Source organism: Mycteria americana, chromosome 1 (assembly GCF_035582795.1).
Source record: "Mycteria americana isolate JAX WOST 10 ecotype Jacksonville Zoo and Gardens chromosome 1, USCA_MyAme_1.0, whole genome shotgun sequence".
In the NCBI taxonomy this organism is placed as follows: Eukaryota; Metazoa; Chordata; class Aves; order Ciconiiformes; family Ciconiidae; genus Mycteria; species Mycteria americana.
In genome coordinates this window covers 95,187,785-95,213,782 of record NC_134365.1, presented here as the reverse complement: position 1 = coordinate 95,213,782, position 25,998 = coordinate 95,187,785, and the positions used below count along the sequence as shown (strand labels likewise).

The window sequence follows — 25,998 nt, the reverse complement described above, 5'->3', positions numbered from 1 at the left end:
AGGCTGGGATGTGGGTTAGCAGATTTTTTCCACGCTGTTTCTCCGGGATCCCTGACAGAGCCCATCAGAGCTGCCTTTTATCAGCACTGCACGCCTTAGTGAGCCTGTCATGACTCACACACAATGTGCTCTGTGCCGGATTAATCCGGCCGGCTTTCATGCTCAGGATGTGGGCGACGGGCAGGGTGGGGGGGGGCACGGGGACAGATGCAGGGCTAGCGGGGGCCCGGGAGACTGGGGATCCCCCACCTTTTCACTTGCTGAAGTTAAGGACTTGTTTGAGGGCTGTTTCAGGGGACAGGGGAAGAACAAGCCATAGGCAATGAAAAAGAAAGAAGGAAAGGCAACAGGTGCGTGGGAAAGTGGTAGAGGAGGAGAGATTATAGGTAAATAGTAGGTGAATAAATGGACTACAACAAAGAGAGAATGTGATGTAAAGGGAGATCTGCGTGCCTTAAAATGTAAGCTCCCTTGTTGATAGACATGACAGGTAGCTATTTCACATAGGTGTAATTACTCAGGGACTGCACTCCAGCTAAAGGGATCTTTTCAGGCTTCAGCATTAACCTGGAACACCTTTAAGATACCGCCCTATCTTGACTATTGATGTCTGTAAACCCTCAATAACTTACTTCAGATTAAGGGAAGCAGTAAAAAGTGTGAAATCCTAAACCCAGTGAAGTCTGTACTGATGGGAATAAGACTCCCATTGACTACTGTAGCACCAGGTTTCCATGCAGAGTCTCCACAGAGAAAAGAAGTGGTTCATCTAACATGAGAAGAAACTAAGTGCTTTTTCCAACAAACCTCTGCAAGCCTGGGAACAGATAGCAGGGGAAATGGATTGATAAAAGCCACCTAACCCAATACTGCACAAATATCTCACACTCCCTGCTATGATTCCTAGCTGAAGGTGTGCAGACACCAAAAACCACCCGATTTTCCATGAACTGGGGATGTTGCAGACGTGTGTGCATACACATAATGTGAATGCATATGCTAACACATTATCTATATTGCATATATACATATATATCTCCTCCAATTTGAGATTCACAATGTTAATTTGAAATTATCCATTCTATCTATTGCATTTTACCCATGAAAGCCCTATTTTCAGCACCTACTGCCTAAGTTCGCATCTCAACTTGGAAGGGTGAACTACTTTATAACGTCCTGTCCTGTCTATCCACTGCACACGTGTCCTAAAGTTTCCAAATAATTTTCCATTCATGGACCTGAATAAGCTTGCCTGCTGCTGAAATGTCACCTTCTCTGGAGCAAAACACACCACCTATTTAATAGCACATAGCAACATTGTCACAGCAAATGATGACATGCATGGTCTTGTATTTACGTCCTATCCATCAGGAGAGCATTTCTTGTCATTACTTTGAGATGGATTTTGGTGATGAACCCAAAGGCAGGAGGGCATGTGCTACCAGCACTACCTGTTTCTGTACACGGCAGGTTCATGGTGCTCTTGTATCCAGTCTCAGGGCTTCCCACATCCAGCACTGGCAGTGAGGTCTGTGGTCGTGATCACAAACCTGGTTGCATGGGCTTTCACTGCATGAGAAGTTTGAAACTGTAGAAGAGTTGTTGCTAAGTTCTGAGGAAGAAAGCAGGATCCTAGGGGAAAAACAGGCTATTTATTTAGGGCATTTGTCTGAGCTTCTTACTCAAGCAAAAGGTTTTACCCATTGCATTCGACAATTTCCAGTGAACAAAACCTTTTCTTAAAGACCCAGTCCTCCACCCAAAACGTTGACTGACTTTGTAAAACACTCCCCAAACACAAGAGGATCTCTCTGACTACTGATCCCTGAACATTTTAAGACAAGGAAACAAATGGACCCGAACTGCATCATTTCATAGACCTGGGAGCCCACTGATTGTCCAAATAATTCATATCAATGAACCCACTACAAACAGAATGGTAGTTCTTTACATCCCCTATAGATACATAGTACAGAGCATAGGCACAGCTGTACCCATATATAACACATTTTATACCAATATACCTATCACTGCACAAAAGGAGAATAATACCTTTGCAGGGTTATGTTTCTTTTATATTGTTTTTACTGTGTCTGAAATAGGAATTGTACCAGTAAAACCATACTGTTGCCAACCCTTCTCCAACAGAAGGCAGAGCTAGCACCAGTTCACTGAGATTTATTTTATTTCAGAATATATACGTTACCACTCGTGTGCAAATGCACATATATATTCTGAAATAAATCTAAGTGAACATATGACATTTCTGTCTGACATCAGGGTCAGCTCGTCACAACCAAGTCTATGTCCCTGACTTGGACCCTGGTGGTAAAACTAAACTGACATCGAGTTGGTTTAGTTTACACCAGCACAGATTTCCTAATATAGACAGGCCCTATCTCTTGTCCTCCTGTTCCATCCCCCCTCTTTAATTTGGCTCTCTGAGTTTTGATGACTGAATCACTTCCCCCTTTGTTTCTCTGGTTTCTTTCCTAATCTTCTGCTCCTGAAAGATGCTTAGTTCCTGAATCCCTGTACAAATACACTTTTCTTTCTAAGCTTCTCACCAGCCAAACAAGGTTTTATTTGTTTATTTAATTTGACATGCCGAGAGAGAAATGATCCCATTTCCTATGGATTATCAAAGTAACAAATAGCTTTACAAGAGGGTAAACAAAGTAAAACTCATGCTGAAACTCCTTTGAACCAGGGACTTCCCATTCACGTCCCTTCCTAATGTGAGTCTTTCCTCTCTCCTCCCCACTGCACATGGAATGACTTTCTGGTCGCTTTGGACCGTGGCCACTGCCCTCAGCCAGGCCCCCTGCTCAGGCTGAGCTGGTCACAGGCTCTTCATCCTTCCCTTCACCAAACTCACCATGAATTTCCCAAAATACAGCCAGACAGCTTTGAACTCACTGTGCGAAGGAGTGTTTTCTCCATTTTGTCTTTGGCTCCATAGCCCAATTCCCCCCCATCAATTTGCCATTTTTGCAAAGATTCAGAGCTAGAAAAGCCTGGGGGTGAGCCCAGGAGCCTCCAGGGAGGCAGGGATGCCGCATTGATTTTTCTTGGGAGTTTTGCCTAACTCAGGCGCCGGGCATGGACACCTGAAAGCATCACTCTGTGCACACACCTCCTGCAGTGTGCATTTCTGGAGACAAATAAACAAAACAACAAAAAACAGGCCTGAATCTGGGCTAAAATTCAGAAGAACTTGGAGCCAGGGGTGCTGATGAGCTCCCCCCAGGACGACAGACCCCAGCAGCATGCAGCTCACATTTTTTTGGGGTGCTTAGGTTTGAGGGCTGGGGCCTGGCCTGCTCCCCCCTGCCCCCAACATCCCTTTCTGTTTATTACTCCTGCCATAATTGGGAGGCATGTGTGGATGAATTAAACATAGCAGGACGGATGAGAAAACTCTCCCTCTTAGCTGGCTGAATGAGCAAATTTAACTGAGCCTGTTACCCACTGCGTATCGTGCCGACATGCCAGGGTCCAGTTTCCTTTGAGCTCGCCCTTTCATGCGGAGTCCCTCCATGCCCCCCGCCTTGCTCCGCACAATATCAAACAGCTGGAGTTTCTGCGGCCCCAAGGAGGAGCCTTTGCATCCGATGGCAGCAGCAGTGGGAATTTCGCCCAGGATCGGAGAGGGACGGGACTGATCCGGGCAAGCCGGTAGCTGAGGATCAGGGGGCTCTGGCACCTCCTGAGGGGGATGGGTACCCCCCCAAATGCAGCTTGTGCCTGGTCACTGCCCACAATAAAGGCTCCCTTATGCCTGAGGGAATGGGGCTAAAGGAGAGGTTTTCGGCTTTCACACTACTTTGAGCTTCAGCCAGGCCAGTGGCACCCAGAAGTCAGTTCTGGTGGGTAGTTTGAAATAAATGGGTGCCAGCCTAGAGCCGGCATCCCCGGCACAGTAACAGGGCAACTGCTTGCAAGCAGGACTACCGCTGGCTTGTCCGGGGATGCCGAGGGGACGTGGCTGCACGAACCGGCACCCTGCTTCGTCCCCAAGGCATTTCTTCCAGCATTAACAACGGGGGCAGGTGGGAAGAGCAGAGTAGGAAGGGTACTGCTGCGCCCCGTGTTTCCTCCTCCCCGGGGATCAACAGGAATGTAATCCTGCGGGGCTGCAATCTTTTTTCCTGTAGCATTAAACAAGCCCCGGGGCACTTCTTTGCACAAGGTAGCTCTAATTCTGCTCCTTCACCTCTTTCTTCTCACCTCTGTAAGCCTAAAACTAGTCAGGGCTAATTCAATTCCTGTTTTAATTTAGGACAGTTTACGACTGCTCTAAATTAGGAAACCACTGTTTTTCAGATGAGGCAGGTGCTAAAGGTCTCAGCACTTGTAAAAATTAGGCCACTTAGTGAGGTGTCTACATATGGATTTAGCACCTGAGGACTCCACTACTGAGCAGCGTAAAGAAAAACTTGGAATCTGGGAAACAGTTCTTTAAAAGATAATTAGACAGCAAAGTTAACATTATGGAGGAAGGAAGTTTGTGTTCAACCTGATAAGCCTACCCATTCAAATGCAAGTTGAAGAGCCATCAATACATATTCCCTTGGAACTCAAGAAACCCCGCAGAAAAAATCAGTTTTGACATTTTCAGTACCCCTGTCATAAACCAAGGAAATAAGAAACCCAAACCCAAATATAAAAAACCCCAAATCCTTCAAATCATCCTTATGCGTGAGACATGGGTAGTCCAGGAGCACAGGCCCCTCCTACAGTGCCGCAGGAATAACTCTGAAACCTAATGATGGCATGAGGATAAACTGTAACTTTTTCACCTTCTTCTCTAACTGAAGGACTTCAGATTTAGAAGCTACAGATCACGTTTATCATCTACGCTCTGTGCCTGGCAAAGATGTGAGAAACCTATCCTGACCTTTCAGTGACAGCAGATTTGTTTCAAGCTAGTCTTTATTGAAGGGCTTTGAAAGATAGAGGATTTGTCTGCACCTCTGGGTAAATTTTTGTTTTGGGGCATGTATTCATCCTTTGGTGTGGGGGAGGCAGTGAGCAGGAGCAGATTTGGTTTAACCCCAGCGAGTGGTGTCCTTGCTTTTTCTGAAAATTTGTGCCCGAGACGCTTTCCCTGAGAGCGAGCACCTGCCAGGAGGGATGGCTGGAAGAAAAGATCTTTTCCTTCTTGTCTCAGTTTTCTCCACATCACCTCCAGAGAAGCTGCATACTTTATGGGTTAAGAGGAGTCAGACACCTTCCTTGAAACGAGCTGGCTAAAATCACGCATAGACTGCTTGACCTCCATGGGAAGGGACTGTCTTCATTTAGCAAAATATTAGCTCCCGTGCTTTGGGGAAAACTGCAACTTGAAATAAACATTTGGGCGCATATTACTTAACCTGGATTCATGCAAAGTTTTGCCTTTTACATAGTCATGTCTCTTCCTCCTTCTCTGCTTCCCTGCCTTCACTTTTGTTGCAGGCTTCTTGGCGTCCTGATCCATATGGTCTGTCCTGGGTCCCACAACAGAGTAAACATGATGGGAACCCTCTCCTGGAGGGAATGAGCCTGTGGGTGATGCCAGGCAGGGAAAGCACCTCAAGTCCCCTCACGAACATTGGTTATGCCTGTGAGGCAGCTAAGCAGATGCTTGAACTTCAGCTGCACAACTGGGGAAACTGAGGCCCATGAAGCGATGACAGGACATGCCTAATGCCACCCAGCAACGGACCACCGGAGCCTGGAGGAGGGCAGGACCCTCGGCTGGGCAGACCCGTGGCAGTGCTCACATATGGTTGCTCCCACGTCCTTCCAGCAGGTGCCTGGCGGTGTAGGCACGGACATACAGAAAAGGTGTCGTTCCCCAGGAAGCTCGACAGGTGGTTGGAGAAATTTCTATGCAACTCTCTGGGCTTGGTCCCTCCTGGGAAGCGGGGAAGGGCTCCCAGGAGGCCTGCCACAAAGTGACATTTATCAGCAGCCCATTTCGTTACGGCTAATGACTGCCCAAGGCCCCGTCACCCGGAGCGGTGCCGGCCGGTCTCACAGCCACGATGAGGCGGGATGGCCGCCGCTGCGGGGGCACCCGGGGGGCTCTGTGAGCCGCCGGGCCCAGCCGGGGCGGCCGCTTCTGTCAGCGAGGCCTGGCGGCTGCCACCCCACCACCGCCCCACCGTCCCCCCGGGCCTGGGGGAGCCGCGGCCCCTCGCCCCGTACCCCACTGCCGGCGGGACGGCCTCCCTCCGCCCGGGCCAAACTTTTCGGCCCAACTTTCCCGCTTCCGCCTGCCGGGGGGAGCGTGGCGGGCGGCGGCCAGCGGCCCTGCGGGTGCCGGCGGCCTCCTTTGGGGGTAGGCACCGGCCAGATGATGCCGGTTAGTGTTGGGGGGGGGGGGGAACGACACAGGGGACGGGGCACGGCCGCTGCCTGCCTTTTGGGGAAGGGGGTTTATTTTGCGTTTTCTCCTTCCCCTGGCTCCTCCTCTTCTTCCCTCCTCCTCAGGGGGAGGGGAGGAGGGAGGCTCTGGGGCAGGAGTAGCCAGAGCAGGGAATTGTTTGGGAGTTCAGTCATCCAAAAGCCGTCTCCCGTATGGAGGGTCTGGCTTCCCGCATCCCGGCGCCTCTTCCCTCCTCCTCCTCCTCCTCCTCCTCCCGCCGCGCCTGAGCTCTGCGCGGCCCCCCAACCCCAGCGGCAACCCGCAGAAAAAACACAACCACCACCCCAAAACCAAGGGCCCCCCACCTTCCCCCTCTCCCCCAAACCAGGCTTCTCCCCTCTCTCTTTCTCTCTTTTATTTTTTTTTTTTCTGTGTGTGTGTGTGCTGAATTCCCCGCAGATCCGGCCTGGAAGTTCCCAGCTCCTGGAGTTAAGCCTCTTTGTTGCTTCCCTTCGTTTGGGGCATCTTTGTGTTTCCCCCGCCTGCTCCACCGGAGACCGCGGTGAGTGAAGCGAAGGGGGCCCGGGCCCGGCGGCGCTGGCGAGGGGCCGGGAGGCCGGCTGTGGCGGGTGGCGGGGCGCAGGGCTTCCCCCGCTTCTTCACAGCCGGCGGCAACGGCGGCCAGCGTTTGTGTCAGAGTTTGCGAAGTTGGTGTGGGAATGCGGGGAAGGGGGTCTGCGTAGGGACGCGGGAGACGTGACAAGGGAGGAGCGGAGACCCGCTGGTCCCCGCCAGCGCGGGGCTTGTTTTCGCTCAGGCAGGTGAGGTGCGGGGGGCTCGGCCGTCTCCCTCCAGCTCTTCCTCCTCGGTCGGGTGGCGTTAATGGAGGGCCCAGTGCAGGCACACACACACACCGTGGTGCTCTGGTGCTTGCCTGAAGCTTCCCCAAAAGCATGGTCCGCCACATCGCCCCGTCCTCGCCGCCGGCTAGTCGAGGAGGGGTGGTGCGTGAGGGAGAGAGGGAAAAGCAGCGCAAAATAAACCCCAGATTCATCCTCCGTTGCTCCAGCTCTTGTCAAAAGCTGATGGGAGTTTGCGGGCAAGACCCAGCTCCTGCAGATGCGAAGGCATTTCGGTTTGCGCCCTGGGAAGGGGCTGGTGCTGCTGCTGCAAAGAAAAGCGGGGGTGGGTAATCCGCGAGTAAAATTTGTGACCTCTTCTTGTGCGACTGTAGAGTTTTTAACCCTGGTGCAAGGATGAGTAGCGATTTGGGTCGGGGAAAGTAATTTTCCGCTCGGCAGCGGGATGCCGTAGGATTTGTGCACGCGTGCCTCGCTGCTTGGGCTGCAGCTTTGGCAGGTCCTCTGGATGGTGACTGTAAATAGAAAATGTGTTGGGGAGAAAGTGGGATGCTGAATTTGTAGCCGTGTCCAAACAAGACTTTTTAAAGTGCTCTGAGGACATTAATAATTACTTTGAAAAATAATAACAGACTTTTCCCAATACCCTTGTCTGGCAAAAGGTATTTAATACAAATCTTGTATTTTTGGGCACTTCCCCAACTAATTCTGGTACCCCAAGTGTTATTTCACTGGCATTGTGGGAAAGGCAGTTCAGGTCTATTAAAGGGGGTTTTTTGTCCTTGTTTGTTTTAAAGAAACTCTCTTGACCTCTCCGCAGCATTATGTGAGTGGGATAACAGGAATCCACACACACACACTGTGCACCAGCATGTAATTCCCGGCATGTCTTAAATCGTTTGTTTTTCTTGGTGCCCAATTCTCTTAATTTCTACACCAATACTGTGGTGTCTTTTTGATATGTTCATCTGCAATCTGCCATTAAAGTTTCTTTTCCCATGGGCTAAAAAACTACCATGGAAAATATTAGAAGAATGTGGGCATTTTGGAAGTAGGATTTTATCTTAGTTTTCTTTTCTTTTGAAACTGCCTCGGTGTGCATATGTTTAGAAGAGGGTTCTTGCATATTTATGCATATATACATACATGCACACACTTTTATTTAATGGGTTGGATATTGAGGTTTAATGGCTCCAGGAAGGATTTCAGCAGAAACACATCAGGGGTTTGCAGTGAAGATTTGTTCTGTTTATTTAAGTGACCTAAAGAAATGAAGGTGAAATAACTTCCCGTGCTAATAGGAGTCATCTTGGGATCTTCTGAAGTAAATAGCACAATTAGGGAGAGCTGTGAGCTCCCTGCTGGGTTCATGATATTCTCTGACAAGAAATAAATGGAGTTTTGTTCCATGCATTTTTCTTAACCCTCCCCTCTAGATACAATTACAGGGATTCATCCTGCATGTACAATGCAGATGAGGTCCCAGTAGGTGTTTTCTGCGAGGGTTGAAGTCAGATACAGAGCAGTCCTCCCTGCTGGTGTCGTTCCCATTGGGGAAAATGAGGCAGGTTCATCTGAAGGGTGCGCAAGGGTCCTGTGCAGATTTGAAAGCCAAGTTAAGTTTTCTCCCTTTCTCATACACACACACCCCCACAGGACCTTTCTTTGAGAGATATGCCAGTACGAGTAGCTGAATCCACACACATCTCTTCTCTGCTTGGCGCAAAGAAGATGTATTACAGGTGAATGTATGTGCTACAAACTGGCATGTAAGTCTTATGGGTGCTCTGTATCCTTACAGTCTGGAAAATACAGCTTTTCTGTATCTTGTACTGGCATGATACAGAAGCACAGAGCGAGAGGTTCTTCAAGATTGCAAAGTGAAACCCAGTGACTGGTGTCTGCAGAGTCTTTCCAGCCCTTTGGGTGTGAGACTCCCAGCTTGGAGTTTTGCTCCATTGAAGGACAGGGGAATCATTGCCCAGTCCCCCTCACTCCTTGAAGTTCTGCTCTGTCCTCAAAACTAACAGCAGAGAGATCCTTCCAGCCCTCAGTACCAACTTGCAGCCCGGCAGTTTCCAGGCTGCTGGTACACCTCCTTCCACTTGACTAGGGCTGGCAGAGTTGGCCCTTTGGGAGCCAGCTGGAGCGTTGCAGGCGGGCCATGAAGCGAGCAGCTTGCTTTGTCCCCATCCTCCCTAGTGATGCAGAGGGGGAACTTCCTGAGTTAAGGAAACTAATCCATTTAGGGCAGACCTGAATTTTTGTAGTTTCTTGTCATTGTTACTGAATGACCACACTTGACTAAAACACCTACAAATCTACCTGCCAGTGCTTCCTGGCCTCTTTCTGAATTGCATGTCCTCAGGAGCACAGAAACCTCACAGTCTGATACCATGCACAGAAAAATACCTCCAAACTATTACTTATTTTGCCCGGGCTGTGGGAGGGAAGATGGGTGACAGGGCAGGAAAGACACTCTTCAGGTGGAAACACAGGTTTGGATGTGGAACTGTTTGGGCTGTGTCCTCAGCCGATGCCATGTGCCCTGTGTGAGCTTAAAGAATTTTCTCCACAGCCTTGGTTTTCCCCTGCAGAAAATGGAGCTAAACCCTGTGCCAATGGGGTGAGCACTCTGGTGGGGCAGATACGGCCATCCATGTTGATTCCTGTCAGCCGGCCAGCACCCACCTTTGTGTCTCTCAGAGCAGAGCTCAGGTGCACCAGGGAGGACCCGCTGTGCTGAGCCAAGCCTCTCCAGGGCTGCTGCAGGGCTCGGGAGGCACCTCTATGCATCCAAAATCACTGCTTTTTCCTAGGCAAAGACAGGCTGTCTCCCCAAAACCCCCTTACATGCCTTATGAAGCGGGGGAGCAGTGGCAAGGAAGAGTGCGTTGGGGACCACGTTGGTTTTTTTAGCCCAGGCTGGCCTGCGGGTGGGTTTTTAGAGACCTCGGGCTCAGTTAGTCTCAGTTTAGTCGCTCAGCCCACAAGAAGTTACAGCAGCAGTAGGCCAATGTAACCGAGTTCACAAAATTTTCTTTGGCAGTAAATAATGGTGGATTGGTTTTTTTTAATGCCTGATGCCCAGTGCCTCAGAGGTATGAGGCGCAGTTCCCTTGGACTTTAATGTGCAAAGATGACTTGATGTATTACTGCTAGCGTGTTAGGGACCAAGGCTTGCAAATCTCTTAGTTTAAACCGTTACCTCCCGGGCTAAAAACTTTGCAGTGCAAAGTCTACAGTTGGGATGGGATATCCCGCAAGGAAAAAGCTCTACTTGCAAAATCTTTGGAGACTTCCTGTTTCTGGTTAGACTGAAAACATCCTGAGGGAAAAACCTGCTGCTGTGTATTTTGGTGCTCCTGTGGTCAGTCTCGGTTTAAGAGGTTGTTATGTATTCCAGTTCCTAGGCCACAAGAACAATTTAAGGAGAATAATGAATAAATGAATTGCAGGTCCTTAGGTAGAACACAGGTGAATATAATCTTCCAGTATTCTAAATGTACTTTGGGTAATTGTTCAACAAAAGGTATTGCAAGCATCTTTTTTTATTTCCTGGTATTTGGTTTAGTTCCTCTTGGCCCTGAATCATACGACATTGTTTCTGGTGCTTCACTGGCTGAACACCGTGCCGGAAGCTGGTTTTCTGGAGGGAATGTTTGCAGGATGGGAAGCTTTCAAAATTTGCTTCGTATGCATATTTGTGCATAAGAGTTTTTTAAAATCTACTTTCCACAGGAGTGTGTGCTCCAGCAACACAGCTGTATGAGCATCCGTGGGAAGCTAAGACAATAAGAGTGTGGATGCAGTGGAAGCAAGTTGGCTGAAGAGCTCAGGAAGATACTTGTTTCAGGGAAAAAAAAAAAACGCTCAATGCTTGCACAGTCCCAAAGCTGCTGCAGGCGGTGCAGGGCTTTCTACATGAACAGGGAACAACAGATCCCTGCCCTGAGGATGTTGCATGCTCCTTGTATTAAAATGGCCTCTCTTCTTCCCTGCAAAAGGACAGATAGGATGGGAGGCTCAGCTGTGCCTGATGGGGTTGTTAGCAGAGCACCTGGCACAATGCAGGCAGGGTGCCTGAGAGGGGCTGTCGGGGCTGCTGTTGTGTATTGTAGGAGCTCTTGAGTAAGAGGCAGTGCCAATTTATTTTGGCTCTGGTGGGATCAATGGAGGGAAATGTGCTTCAGGGAGCGTGTGGGACGTGCTCGAGCTTCTTCGCCCTCCTTGTGGGCAGCGTGCCAGCACAGAGGTGAGAGCCAAACTTTACCCTTGCTTTCTGCTCAGCTGCTCTGGGGAGGCTGCTGCCCTGTGGCCGAAACCCTTCCCTGAGCTTCCCTTAGGTGGGAGGATGGCGACTGCGCCTTGTGCCCAATGCAGTGGGTTGGAGGCTTGCTGGGCAAAGTCCAAGCCGCACCATAGTGTGTTGCCCCTATGAAAACCCACTGTTGTTGAGTTCACAGAGGTTTTGGGCTGTGGTGTCTCTATATACATCTGTGAAAGTCAGATGGTGTTTTGGAAACCGGTCATTTTTCATTAACTTCTGTGCCTGGTGTAGGCAGTAAGTCTTTCACCCTGAGCCCTGCGGTGGTGATGCCATTTTGGCTCTACAAGGTGCACTCTGGCAAAGAGATTAGCTAGCAGGTCATACTCTTATGCAGAGCCATGGTCCAGGGGCCCTGCCAAATGCAAGGATGTGTTCACTGGTTGCACTGTCAGCGAGTTTGAACAGGCTTGTGTGTCTAAATCAGCAGCATCGGGCCCTTCTGCTGCTCTTTAAATCATAAGAGTGGAGAGAAAAAGGGTGCAAAGGTCCCTGCCAGAACTGTGTTGTCAGCTTTCAAACACCAAAATTAGGTTGCTTTTTGTTTTTCTCCTAACTAACAAAAGGACAGGTGAGGCAGAGCCCTGTGAATCAATGTGTTGAGCTTAGTGTGGTTAAGAAAGCTTGTGGTGATATAAACCTACTGAGGTAGTCTTTGAGAAATAAACCTCAAATGTGGATACGCTGGCCTAGAATATAGCATTTATATGCAAAATGCAGCTTCCTCTGAGAATGTCACTGTAATTTATCCTGGTACTTCTAGGTAGAGCAGCCAACCTCACTTAGTGATGCCAGTGTTTTAGGGTGCAAGCCTGGGATGTGAGGAGAGCTGGGTTTGGTTCCCCTCTACACCACAGATATCCCCCCGAGGAGGGGCAGGTTGCTCTTTGCCTCAGCTCTCCACCTGCAAAACCTGTAAGTGGCACTTCCCTGCCTCCTTGTGGTGTTGAGGATAGGTCTGCTGGAGATCGGGAGAGACCATAGATTTGCTGGCCCTTGAAAAACCTCTCGGATAAGGACCACAGTTGGTTTCAGCAGAGAGCCTCCTGCGGCATTGGCAGCCCAATGGGAGGCTCCTGCGGTTGCCTCTGGGGACATCCACCCCTGCGTGCTAGGTGGATGTGGGCTCTGTAAGGGCTGCGTGATGCTTTTGGTTTGGAGGGTAGGCTGGGTGTGCGGCTGTAGAGAAGCCGCTCTCTGAGCATGACCCCTGGGGAGTCTAGCGTAGGTAGTAGCACTGCAGCTGCAGTGAATTTATGGCTCCAGCCAGTGGTGGTACAGAGAGGCCATTGTAATCCTCTGTACTGTACAGTGTACATCTCAACAGGCAAAGTGGTTCCTGGGTTGGTTTTTTTTTTTTTTTTCCTCCTCCTCTCCATCCCTTCACGTCTAGCTTTATGAAGTTCCTCCCCTTAAATTGCAAATTTGGCCTTATCTTCAAAGAAGCCCTTTGGTGCCAAGCTTTTAAAGGTAGGGAGGAGGCGAGAGCAAAAACATCAAATCCATTAACAGCCCAGTTGCCAGAGAAAATGTTTTTTAAAACAAAATCTGAAACCTTAGTGTTTGAGATCCAAAGCCGAGATTGAATACAAGTATGGGCCTTGTCCCCGGAGAGTCACAGTGCTGGGAGTACGCTGGCAGAGACCATGGAGTGAGGATTCTTGTGCATGCACGCACACAAATAGACAATTATTTGGAAGCCAATAGTATTCTGGATGCTGAATAATAATTTGCTTCATGTAGTGCCTTCTGTCCCAAGTTGCTCCCTGAGCTCTAGCTGACGTGGAGACGGTTCTCATCGTCCCAGCCCTCCGCTGAATGGCAGTCCCCTTTGGGGTAGGAAGGTGGTGCTTACTTGCACGTTCCTGGGCTGCGGGTGGTAAAAAGGACTAGCTGGCCCCGCTTCTTTAGAGCTTGCCGCTGTCGGTGAGAGATTCCTTTGGGCCCTCTGAACGGTGATGGGAATGTGATTTTTATTTTTTTTCCCCCAGAAGAAAGCTGCTTGTTTAACAAACCCAAGCACTGTCAGATTGAAGGGGTGGGTTTGAGTCCTAGCGTTAAGAGATGTTTTCAAAAACACGCTGGGTGGGATTTTTCAAAAACACCTGGGGTGACTTTAATGATGTGGTAGAGAGTCAATGAGACTTGTGCGTTGAGAGACCAGATAGCTCTCCCCTCACTTTTAAGTACGAGGTCATGCTTGATGGGTTTGTGGGACGGTCCCACTGTCACCAGCGTAGCAGCTGCCCATATTAGTCCCGACCACCTACTCCTGTGTGGAAGTGGACTCTTTATTTCAAAAGTGGCTATCAAGCACACCTTGTCTTGCAAGCAGTTGAAGTGCAGCTTCTAAGCCGGAGCCGTCTGGGCAGAAGGAGAGCATGATGGCCCAGTTATCCAGCTGTAATGGGGTCTGAATCCAATGAGGAGCACCTCATCACTGGCTCCTTCTTGGGCCTTGTGGCACAGCCAGCCAGACCACAGCAGAGCTGTGGGACCCTGGCAGGAGGAGGGCTTGAGATCTACTAGCTTTTGAGTCCGTGGGGGGACTTCCCTACCCCTCAGCTGTCCAAGCAGGGTATCTGGCTTGTAGCTCTCTGCCACCTCTGGAGCTGGAGGCTTGTAGGGTGAGATAGGGTTGTGAGAAGCTGGAGCGTGGAGGGCTCCTCAGAGAGGCATGCCAGCTGCTCTGGATGTGTCCGTCATCACTCTGCTGTTGCTATTGGGGTGTCTGGGGCTGGCCTGAAGGGAAAAGGTCTTTGCTTTGCAGTGGGTCAGGAGCAGAGCTCCTGGTTGCGTGCCAGCCTGTGCCTGAACACTTCCGTAATGCTGTAGAGAAAGAGTCCAAGACAGCACAAGGGCTAGTTGCTTTTGAGGACCTTGCTGCTCTGGCCACCTGATCTGCGGTGAATGTTGCAAGAGTAGTCTAGCACATTGGCACCCCAGCTCCAGGCCCTGCCAGAGATCACTGCCCAGCCAGCAGAGAGGGAGAAGATCTCAGGATCATGGTCAACTGAGCTCGGTGACCATGCAGCTCATTAGCTTGGTGACAGATGCTGAGGAAGGGGGATCAGTACCAACATATGGAGCTGGAGCTGCTGCAGCCCGGGTATGTGTTTGCTGACCCTGCTTCCCTCTTGGCAGGGAGGCGAGTAGGCAGTCTGTGGAAGCATTAGGGAAGAGCAGTATGGTTTACATGGCTACAGCAAGACAAGCCAGCCCTGTATCTCACAGGACAGGCACCAGTCCACTAGCGAGCACTAGCTGTAGTTGTCTGGAATGCAAATATGCAATACAAGCTGTGGGATCCTGCTGATTGCATTGTGAAGCCTGTTGTCTTTTGTGGGAGCAAGGGTCAACTATTTACATCATGTAGCAAGTTAGGCAGGAATATACTTGCTAAATGTACAGTTGTCGGGTTTTCCTCACGATTGCCTGGACTGTAGATTTGGGAAGGAGGGAAAAGGAACACAAAGAGAACAACATCAGGAGCAAAGTGGCAAGCTGTGTTTATCGTTGATGCCTGACCTGGACTCTACCCTATAATCTGTCTCCCCTGGGATAGCTTCGGACATCCCTAACCTCCGAGCCACTTCAAAGAACCACCTTTAAAAAATTTCCCAAACTAGTGACCAAGCAAACAAGCAAAAATTTCAGCAGCCACAAAAATGTGAGCATAACCCAGTTGTTGCATAGCTCCAGCACTGAAGATAAGTAGAGGTTTCTGAACATTGACTCTCTGGATGAAGGCCTGAGAAAGGCCTGCCACGCCATCTTCCCCCATCACCATATTCCAAAACCTAAATTATTATTTGTATTACAGTTGTGTCTACAAGTTTTAACCAAAGTTGGGACCCGGCTATGTTAGATAACTTGTAATGAGAGACGGTTCCTACATCCCCATTCAAAACAGCAAGACACATGCAGAACAGGAGGTAAAAACAGAGCATGAAAAAGGACACATGTGCCTTGGGGTGACTCAGCAGGTCAGGACTGGAGCTTAGTACAGACCCTGTGTTGCCTGATGCCCCGTCCTGTGCTCCATTCTCCGCCTTGGCCTGCTCTTCAGAAGAGGAGGTCAAAGTTGAGCATCGCTAGGGCTTGACTGAGAGATGTCTGCCTTGAAGCTGAGAGCTGTCCATAGCAGAGTCTCATCTTCCTTAGCCCTCAGCTCACATCAGTCAATAGAGTGATGTGGCTTCACGTGCTCCAGTAAGTGGTTGCCCAAATGGGGCACTTGGCACTGCAGGTGTTCTTGGTAGCATCTTGCTGCTGTGGCTTGCCTTGCATTGGGGTGGGCAAGCGGTCTTGTGGAGCTGAAGCGCCTGCTTGTCTTCAGAAGGCAAATGAGCAGGAGGTCTGCCAGGGCGCTGGGGGAGCGGCAGGTGGAAAGCAAGAGCGTGTGGCTGAAGGGGAAGGAAAGGAGCCAGTTATGACTTTAATTCTCTCCTGTCAGCTAGTTTTCAGTTGCAGCATTGTGCTTTGAAAGATAGCTGGGAGAGCAGAGAGCCAGTGTAATAAGTGTCTTGCTTGCAGCATGCAATCTCAAGTAAAACAATCTCATTACGTAAATATTGTGTGCCTTCTTTCTCGGGGGGGGTCTGGGGCTGTGCTCCTCTTGCTCTGGAGGCACTGGCTTTCCGTGCATGAGCCAAGGATAAACTCTAACAGATGCTGCTAAGGCTAAGTCCTGCTAAGGCTCGTGCTGTGGCCCAGGTGCAAGCAGAGATGGTGCTCACCTCTCCATGGTCAGCACAGAGGTACCTTACGCTGTAGGGAGGCGCAGGAGGAGGAATGAGGAGCAGCAGGGGTACAAAGAGCTGCTCTTCCTGAGAGCTGCAGGCCATGTTGAGCATGTGGCTGGGGACACACAGGGATACCCGAACACTAACCTGACCCCTGCAGGCACAGGTAGCCCAGGAGGGAGCAGCTGTGTGGACACTAATGGCAGGACATGAGCAAAACCTGGTTTGATGGGGTCACTGGGAACTCTCTCTCAAGGGGGATAGGATTGCTTCAGTGAAACCTGGGCAGGTTCCTTCACCCCTCCTTTCTTGTCTGACTTACAGCACTGTTTTGGGGAGCAGGTGGGGATGCATAGGCATCTTCTTCTGGCACCTGTTTGTTTGCAAAGAGCTATGGGCAGACTCTCCTGGGGGGCTGTTCGTGGCCATGCCCTGCTGCTGTGTGAATAACAGCCTGAACTGCAGTCAGAGGCTTTTTGCATAGAGGAATGCTTTGAAACATACTGTTTTTAATGGCACTGTGTTGCCAAGGGCTGTTTGTGGCTGGATGAAGAGATGACTCCTTCCCCTGCTCTGCAGGGAGAGGAGCCTATCTGTAGCAGGACTCCTCCATTTTGCAAGTGGGTTTGATCTGCCCTCTGCAAGCCAAATTATTTAATTACAGAAGAGATCTTAGATGAGGTGTTTGGGCCCTTACAGTTTCTACCTGGCTCAGTCAGTGCCTTGGGAGTGGTGGGAGATGCCAGACAGCTGCACAGTTATGGCTTTTTCTTCTCTGTGGGTCCCAGGTCACTCCTTTTGCATGAAAGACTGTAAGGAGGCACCAATGTAGCTGTTGCCTTAATTTCTGCCCAGCTGAATTAGGCAGGGCATGGGATGGAGAAGGTGTCAAAAAATTGGTTTGTGTCGCCTATCCCTCCTCATGCTTAGGGAAAATAATCTGTTCCTCTCTCCCAGCATGTACATCCCTCTCAGTTTTTCTGGGGAGGCTTTTTTCCCCTCAGACACCGCAATGGGGAGGGAGAATGGGATTGCAGCTGAGGCTGCTAGCATGCCCCTGTTCCCTGCATGCGTGCTGCCTCCCAAAGGATGCGGGGGCTGCCGCCAGGCCCTCGCACCCCCCTTTCTCCTCATTTTCTGGCTTTAATTTCCTCTCTTCTGCCTGAGGTCCCTGTATGCCAACAACAGTTGCCGGGGCTGAGAAAGGCTTGTTGGGCCATATCCCGGACGCCCCTGTCCTTACTTGTTTTGGGGAAGGCTGATAAGGAACAACTGGCGGTGCCTCCCCAGGTGCCAGCCCGCTGCTGGAGAGGTGCTCCCAGCCCTCACCGACCCGGGGCGAGCGCGGGCCGCTGGCGTGTCAGAGCGGGTTTGGGGAGCCCTTGCCCGGGCAGGGTGGCTGCCTGCAGTTGCAGGCAGGGCTGCTGCCTCCCCAGAGGTTATTCTAGAGAAATACCATCCTTGAAAGGAGAGCCACATCTCTCCTGCCCTTATCCCCCCCCCCCCCAGCTGGTGGATTGGGGCTTGGGCAAAGGCAACATTTTCAAATCTCTGCCAACATTTCCGATCTCACAATGTTTTGCAAACTGGGAGGGTTTTGTGTTGACCTGTCTCCTTACAGGCAGCCAGCAAAGCAGCTCAGTGGGGCCGGCGGACATGGCATGCACCGAGGTGCCAGCATCTGCAAGGGGCATGTAGGCACCGGGCCAAAAAGCCTCAGTGAGCTGCTAATGAGCCACAGATCAAGAGCTTTATCTGGGAGCCTGCTGCCTTGGGCTTCTAGAGCTTTCTGCCAAAGAAATATATGACTAAAAGCTGGTGGTGGATAAGGGTTGGGAAGGAAGACCCTAAAATAAAGATCCTTAGAAAGGCACATCTGGGGTGGACCTCAAGAGATCGCCTCTGCCAGAGGCTCCTCATGTGTTTTTTCTGAAGGTCGTCTTAACTGCTTTGGGGGCTGCAAAAAAAGACTCATTTTCCATGTAACACTTTTGTAGTTGATAAGTAAGACCAACAGAGGTTTCTCTGTGGCTTTTACAGCGGAGACTCTCCAGAGGCTTTGCTGGGGTACAAAGCCCCAGAGGCTGCAATGGATGTGTTCCCCTCTTGCACAGGGAAGGATGCTCCCGACAGATGTTTGTTATCGGCAAAGCAAAGCGGGGGAACAGACAAATTTCAGCTGGCGAGAAATGCAGAGGGTAATTATTGTTGTTTTCCCTGTTGGGCTTGCAGAGGGAATTCTGGAAGCTCCTTTTTGTCCCATTGTTACAGTTTATGTTTATATAGCTTATCTCTTTCATGAGGGACTGTTAAATCCTGCAGCGTGTTGTGAATGTAACTACATGAGAACAGCTTGCTTTGCCCATCCCAGGGCAGAGTGTGCCAGCTGCACAACTGGATTTAAAATCATGGAGCAGCATTTCCTCAAAACTGAGGAGTGCTTTTCATCCTAAAAGAATTTATGGTATTTTCCAAATTAAGAAATGGTCCATAATTTCGCTATTGGTAATTCTGAGATCGTATTTCCATTATATAGCTGAGTTTTCCCAGTTGCTACAGGGAGGGGGGAACTCCTTATTTCTTTCAACTTCTAACGTTGCATGTGTGGTCTGCAGCAAGTGACAGTATTTAACATAATTTGGAGGGTAGGTACTGACTGAGCTGGTCTACAGATGACTTTGCACTGAATAGTGAAAGTTTTTTCTAGGGGTATTTGGTGCTATGGGACAGTCACAGACTTCCCTTCTCAAAGAAAGTGTTGACAGTCTCTGTAAGCAATTAGAGATAAATGTCCCTGAGGCAGAGGATGTCTTTTTATTGTAGTTTTGTAAAGTACCTAATACTGAGGTCTTAAAGGAATGTCTGTAAAACAAGAGACTCGAATACTCCTATGTTCCTTTACTAGACAGTAATGTAAGGATCTTTGGAAGATCCAAAGAGTTTTAAATATTTTTTTTTTCCCCTGGTAGGCAAGTGAGCAAATGTCAGAGGTTTGCTATGTTCTCCCAAGACCACTGCTGGGTGAGTCTTTGGAGAGGATGATCTGATCTTTTCTGTGAAACGCCTACTAATGCCTCTCAAGCAAAGGTGATTTTTGCATTAAAAAGGCTTTCTGAATTGATAAAGCAATTCACTGCACAAAAACATCTTAGTCCTTTGCAACAGAGGAAGAAGTAGACTTCTTGGCTTAGACCATTGCTGGGACTTTTAAGAATTTCTTGAGCTGAACAGTATATGTTAATAGATGGAGAGTAGATTCACTTCTGTTCTGCTTCTCCTGTTGTCATCCCCCAAGGCCCAGGGGCTGGTGTTGCTGTTTCTTTGGTCTCCTTACTGCGTATGGTTTTCTCCAAAAACGACTAAACATATAAAACAAGGACTAGGTTTTGGGGTTGTTTTTTTTTTTTTTTCCCCCCTATTCAAGGACAGACACTGACCACAGTCATGTATTTGTTTTTCTCCCTTACTTCCAAATGCAGTCACATAACAATAGCCTGGAAAAGAAATACTGGAAGCTATTTGGTCATGAATTTGTTTCCTTTTTTGGGATACAAGGAGCAAGTTAGCATTTGGGTGACAAGGCTGGGAGCTCCAAGCCATCTCTTCCAAGGTTGAAGGGGGTTTAAATGGGCACCATCCTGGTAAAATGAGAAGTACTGTAGAAAGGCAGCCTTTTGGGGGCAAGCACTTCCATTGCTCCATGTGCAGAGCCTCGTGCTTGGGGCCCCTTTTCTTAGCTGGTCCCAAGACGTTATTTGCTATTTACGTAACAGTAAAGTCATGTATAGATACTGCTAAACAGGCTTTGTCTGCCACTGGCAGACAGGGACGGGCTGGAAGAGAAATGCTGCTTTCTGTATCAGGCTTTTTCAGAAGTGGGTGACTGTTTGCTTTCCTTAACAGATTGCTAATAGAAGGTGGTGGGTGGTGGTGTCTTATTTATTTTATGTAGGATGTCATGACAGATGCTGATTTTGAATGTTGTCCACAGTTGTAGAAATTGATTGCTTTCTAAACCAAGTTGACTAGGATGGAGGCATGGGAGCTGATGAGACGCGGGATGATCTGCAAAAGAGGAAAACCAATCAGAGTACCGGTTGGCTGTGTTCTGTCATTGCTCTCCCGAGGAGCAGGAAAATAAATATTTTGCAGACAGGTTTGGGAGATATGTTTTTGGTGTCCGGATCTTTGGGTCTTGGGAGGTGGTACCACCGTTTACAAGGAAAATGTAAGGTCATCAGGTGGGACAAAAATGCATATGTGATTGCCGCACTGGTCAGGAGGGTGCCTGTTAAAACCTCAAACAGTATAGGCAGTGAAATCTTGAAATTTTATCAATGGTTCAATGGATTTGGTCCTTATAGGAGAGAAAGCGAAAGCAAGTGGAGCTTATGCATATTGGAGAGAGAATACCATCTGATAAAATCTAGACCAGTAGGTAAAGTTTTCAAATCGCAGTAAATTTCCTTAAACTATTTATTTATTTATGGCTTTGCTGAAAAATTTTTGACCAGCTGTGTTTAAAAATATAACAGTAATGAGATACTTAAAAAAGGAGTTAATCTCTCCCTCTCTTTGACATGCTGCAGAGCACCAGCTGTAGCACAAACGAGCCCTGGGGAATCAAAATGGCATAGCCATGCAGCCTGTGAGCCAAAGTCACACCTTGGGAAGCCAAACCCTGGAGGGAAGCACCGGCCTGTGGCAGGTCACAGGGATGCTGGAGGGGTGACCCTTTGGCCATCCTCCAGCGGCAGCAGGTTCAGCCTGCCCGGCTCTTCAGGGCTCCCCAAATCTCCCTGGTTCCTGTAGCCTCCCGCCACTAGTCCTCAGGGCAGCGAGACCCAATTTTGTCTGCGCTGCTAGGAGGCCTTGAACTGTCTCTGATACCCCCGATGGGGAAATGCTGGAATGAGGAGGAGGGAAAACCAAGGGCTTTTGTACTGAGGGAACAAAAAACATCCTCTGCGTGTCCCTGGGTTCAGCTATTACAGACTCTCCAAATTGGACTGGTTTTTTGTTTTGCTTTTAAATGCTTCTTTAGCCAATGTGATTTTTTAAAAAATTTTTTTTTTGGCTGGAGGGTGTCTCTTTGGGAGACAGAGCCAGTCTGGGGCTCTTCATTTGGCCCATCCAGCTTATCCACAGAGCATGCACAACCCATCTCCTCCGGGATGTGTTTCCTCTAGGATTCCCTATAGCTTTGCAATGGCCAAACCTTTGTGTTTGGTAGCGAAGGCACAAAGGCTAGCAAGGGTAGGCCAGCTGTGCTGTGTCCTTCAGCCCTCTGCCAACGGAGGCTCAATGTGGGGTGGGGGAACGCTGAAAGGGCTTACAGCTATGAGAGTGGTGAAAAATGTATGTGGTGATTGGCAGGAAACTGTCTTGAGGAAGAAGATGCCTCTTCTGACGATGGTGGGGTGGCACGTGGTGGACTGGAAAGGTAAAGCAAGTTAGGTTTGGTCCTAGGTGGAGGATTGTGTGGAGAAGTCTTGTCTCCTCTGGGCCTACTGGTTTCAGCTTCAAGATGACATATCACAAGAGAAAAATAGTCTCTCCTCACTGTTTCCATCTTTCACCACTGGTAGCTAATCAAGATTCAGTTTTAATGACTTCCCTTTACTCTCTCTGCTTCCTCTCCCCCTGCCCCACACATGCCTTTTTTAATATTTTTTTTAATGCATTTCTTTTTGGCAGGAGTTGAAACGCAAGAAGCGTTTGGACCAAGATGAAACCAGTGGAGGAGCATGTTGGGCAGTGCAGTGCTTTGTTCTGAGTTCAGGGGGAGAAGAGGGGGAAGCGAGGAGGGACGAGATGTCATTTCCCAGATGGGGACCCTGCCAAAGATGTTCTTGCTTCGGAAAGCAAAGAGCGATTTTTGAGGTTATACCAGGTTTAACCCTTTGTCGTCCTATTTCTGCCATGCAGGGAAACACCAAAGTCCTGGACCTAAAACAGAGCTATGTTGTGTTATGTGGCCCAGGTGACTTGAATGGTCTCAAGCCAAAGTCTGTCGTTATGACTAAATGCTAACGACAGTCCATGGTTCTTGTTGGAAACCGTAATGAGCGCATGAGAAATCTGCATTTGTTTATCAGTGAGGGTCCAGAACTAGTGCGGTTGCCATTTGAAAAACAAAATCAGCATGTTCCTTACAGGGGCTCAGGACCACTGTGGTGTTTCCTGCCCTGCCAGAAGCACCTGGTGGGATTTGGGACACTGCTGAACTCTGCTTCAGCTGTTCTCATTGAGGGGCAGGGAGTACTTTTGCCTTGTGATGTGCAAGATGCTTGGGAAACACCTTGTCCTTTGACCAAAGGAGCCCTGCACTGCTGGGACTGGAGCAGCAGCAAGCCCCAGCCCCAGGTAGCTCATGGTTGTGCTGGGGACTGCTGGGAGGTCACAGCACTGGTTCCTACTCTCTGTTTTGAGCCAGTCTCTCGTGCAAGAAAATTGTGTTGTTGGAGGGTATGGGGGGTAGAAAACCTCCGTAGGCGTGTACTACTATATTTGTGACTGCCTTGGGCCATAAATATTGCATGGTGTATAGGCTGCTGATTTAATAGCCCCAGGGCTGTTGCACAGTAGCAAACTGAGGGTGGGGATACAGGAGGGGAGCAGAGAAGGGACAGTTAAAGCAACTCTGTGTCTTCATTAAGATCTTTTCCAGGTTGTAAATACTTGGAGCACTTGTGTCAGGACTCCAGAGGAGGTCATGTACCTCCTGATTAAAAAAACCTAAGGGTTTTAGTGTATGGTGCTGGGCTGTTTGTTGGTATGGAGATCCAGCCTCTTCACTCTGGATGGGGTTCTCCTGGGAAGACCACCCTCTTCCCTCAGAGCTAGAGGGGACCAATGCTGTATGCATAAAATGCATAAAGTTCCTTGCGTAAACCCAGGCAGAGTCACTATTCACCACAACTAAACCTGCAAACCCCTTCTTCATGAGGACCAGCAGTCTCTCCGGCCCTCTCACAGTCCTCTGTCCAGCTAGGGAGATAACAGCTTTCCTAATTCGTCCATTAACCTCTTGAACATGAACACAATCTTCACCTCCAAAGAAGGCATCAGTAACTTTAGGCTGGAGACCACAAACTTCCTCTTCCCAGCAGCTTTGGCTGCAGCGTGTGGATTTTTGGTCACTTGCACAGAGTGCAGCTGGCCCCAGACATGCCAAAGGGTGGTTATAGCAGCACCACTGTGGGTGCATCGGTGGCCAGTGACTAATAGAGAAGTGATGCATCTGATGCTGGCCTTGAAACATGCCTTGTCTTGCACACTTCTTTCTAGACAGCCAAGAGAGGTCTGATCTGTAGGAAATTAATATAACACCACTCTGGTGTCACCTGTCAGGATGAGGTGAGGGAGAACAGGGGCATGTGACAGAAGATGTGTGTGCATGGTCACCTGTGATGGGTTTCAGCTTTATTTTTCAATGTGTGCAGTCTTGAATACTTTCTCATGGAGGTCAGTAGACCTGGTTGGAAATTTCGTGTGCACAGCTTAATGCACTGTATGTCTGAATTTGCATATTTTTCATCCCTTAACTGGCATATTTTTCATCCCTTTTCTTGGACCCCTTAAGTCATCCACATACCCCTTTCAGCAGTCTTGCGAACCATGGGTGGGAAGCACTGACCGATGGATAGGCACTTGGGTGGGAAGCAGAAGACCAATGTTTCCCTCCCTTGCTCCACTGCTGACGCTGTGTGACTAAAAGAAATTTCCTTTGCCTCTTGGAGGTCCCCTTTCCTCCTGCCCGTTGGCTTTAGCCAACTTAAATAAAAAGCATGGAGAGTGGCTGCAGCCCTTGTGCAGCCTTGCTCAGTGCCACTGAGCACCCCTGGTTTCAGGGCTGGGATCAGCCGACCTGCCCTTAGATCTGCGGTGTGTTTGGCCTGGGTCTCTGGCTCTCTGTAAGCATGGTAACTACCACCACAGGCTTCTAGGTACAGCAGGACTGAAAATAAATGTGTGATACCAATAGCTGTTGGGTATCACTTGTTATCTTGGAGGACTCTCTTCAGCCTGGAGTTTGGCTTCATATTTCACTTGCCCAGGTGGTTGCGCGTGTACGCGTGTGCTGCAGGAAAGCGTCCATTGAACCCACACAGACTGCTGTACCCAAACCTACCCAGGTCTGCAAATCCTGTGCTGGATGAAAATATTTTGAAGGTGTGAACTGCTCCTTGTTCGTCTAACCTGGTGGTGGGTCTTCCTGTAGTAGCTCAGCCCCTTGGCTTCACTAGTGCCTGCTGATGGGCTCGGTTGGCCTGTAACAGCTGATCATGGGGCATTTGCAAGTGGTGCCACATTGACTCTACTGCTTCTCCTTCTCTGTTTACTTAGTTCTTGGCAGCTGCATGTTTGAATGTTTGCTTGACAAACACTTTCCGTGGAGTCTGATTACAGAACGTTTAGTCTGACAAACCCCGCTGAATTATCCTGTTCTCTGTTGTCAATAATCTCTTGGTTGCTGTCTCCTTTAACCACAATATTTTGTGTGGTGCAAATTCATTTTTTTCACCCTTGTTGTTGTCAGCCTGCCCCTTCCTGCTTGGTTCAGTTACTGAGGCTGTATCCCCAGGATGCTGACATCTGTATTTTACTAATCCAGAAATCCTGGGGCTACCAGGAAGCAGTACAGATAATAAGACTGCATACCTGTCTAGCACCTTTCATCTGAGAATCTGAAATTGTCTGACTCATGTTCATCTGGTTACTGCTTGTACCAGCTGGGGTTTGCTATTCCTGTTTTTGCAGCCTGGGAAGCTGAGACACAAGGTAGGGGTATGTTTTGTCCAATAGATGAAGAAGCGATTCCAGAAATGTGGCGTCATAACCTCCATGACTATGAGTTTCTATCCCTCTTTGTCTTGCAATACCTAACTTGCCCCCAAAAGGAAAGAGATGAGAGTGGGTTGGTTGGGTTTGAGCAGTGCTTTATTTGCAGTGATCCATTGCTTTTTTGGCATCCCAGTAAATTCCACCCAAGAACAAAAAGGCAACTGCAAGATCTCTCCAAGGTAAGTTACCTTCCTTGGCTGCAATCAGGGGTCCATAATGTAGTTCACAGGAAGAGCGATATCCAAATATTGTCTCTTGTTGTCAATTTGGTGGTTTGGAGCGATGCTGAGGGACAGGTGCTCACGGTGGGCCCAGAGAGGGGTAAGATCTTGCTGTATTTCAGGGGTGGTAATGAGACTGGTGAAAACATGTCTGCAGGTGGTTGGGTGGTCAGCCTGGACTGTTAATGTGTCCAGCTGCTGGCCTGTTTTGGATGAGGTCCAAGACCAGGTAGGACACTGCTGCTTTTCTTACCGCCTCCAAACACAGCTGAGGACCTTCCAAGCAAACCTGGGGTGGTTTATGGTTTTGGGTGGAAACCACAAGCAAACCATGTCAAATTGCTGGATTCTACCCCAAACCAGTCAAAGTGTATGGGCTTCTGTTTCATTTCACTTGGAGATGACTGGGAGAGGAGAGAGATGGAGTAAAACCTTCATGGATCCAGTGTTGATGTAAGGCCATAGGTGGTCAGTTCCTAAAGCATGTAAGTACCATTCCCATGGCTAGACCAGACTGGTGAGGGCAGAATAATACCGGAGCTGATGTCTTCTGGGAGCTTGGGTGTAAGAGGAGGGATATTTTGTCTGAAACCCTTCCAGAAAGGGACAGTTGAGGTTGGGGGAAGAAACAAATTTAAAAAAA

General features: G+C 49.1%; 1 protein-coding gene across 8 annotated transcripts in view; it reads left to right on the top strand.

Annotated features, from left to right (window-relative positions):
- Positions 1 to 6,797: 6,797 nt before the first annotated feature.
- BOC (BOC cell adhesion associated, oncogene regulated) overlaps positions 6,798 to 25,998 on the top strand; it is a 56,373-nt gene continuing 37,172 nt past the window's right edge. For all 8 annotated transcript variants that reach the window (XM_075513130.1, XM_075513112.1, XM_075513120.1 and 5 more), the window contains exon 1: positions 6,798 to 6,917. The gene's annotated coding sequence lies outside the window, so the exon portion shown is untranslated. The remainder of the gene's footprint in view (positions 6,918 to 25,998) is intronic.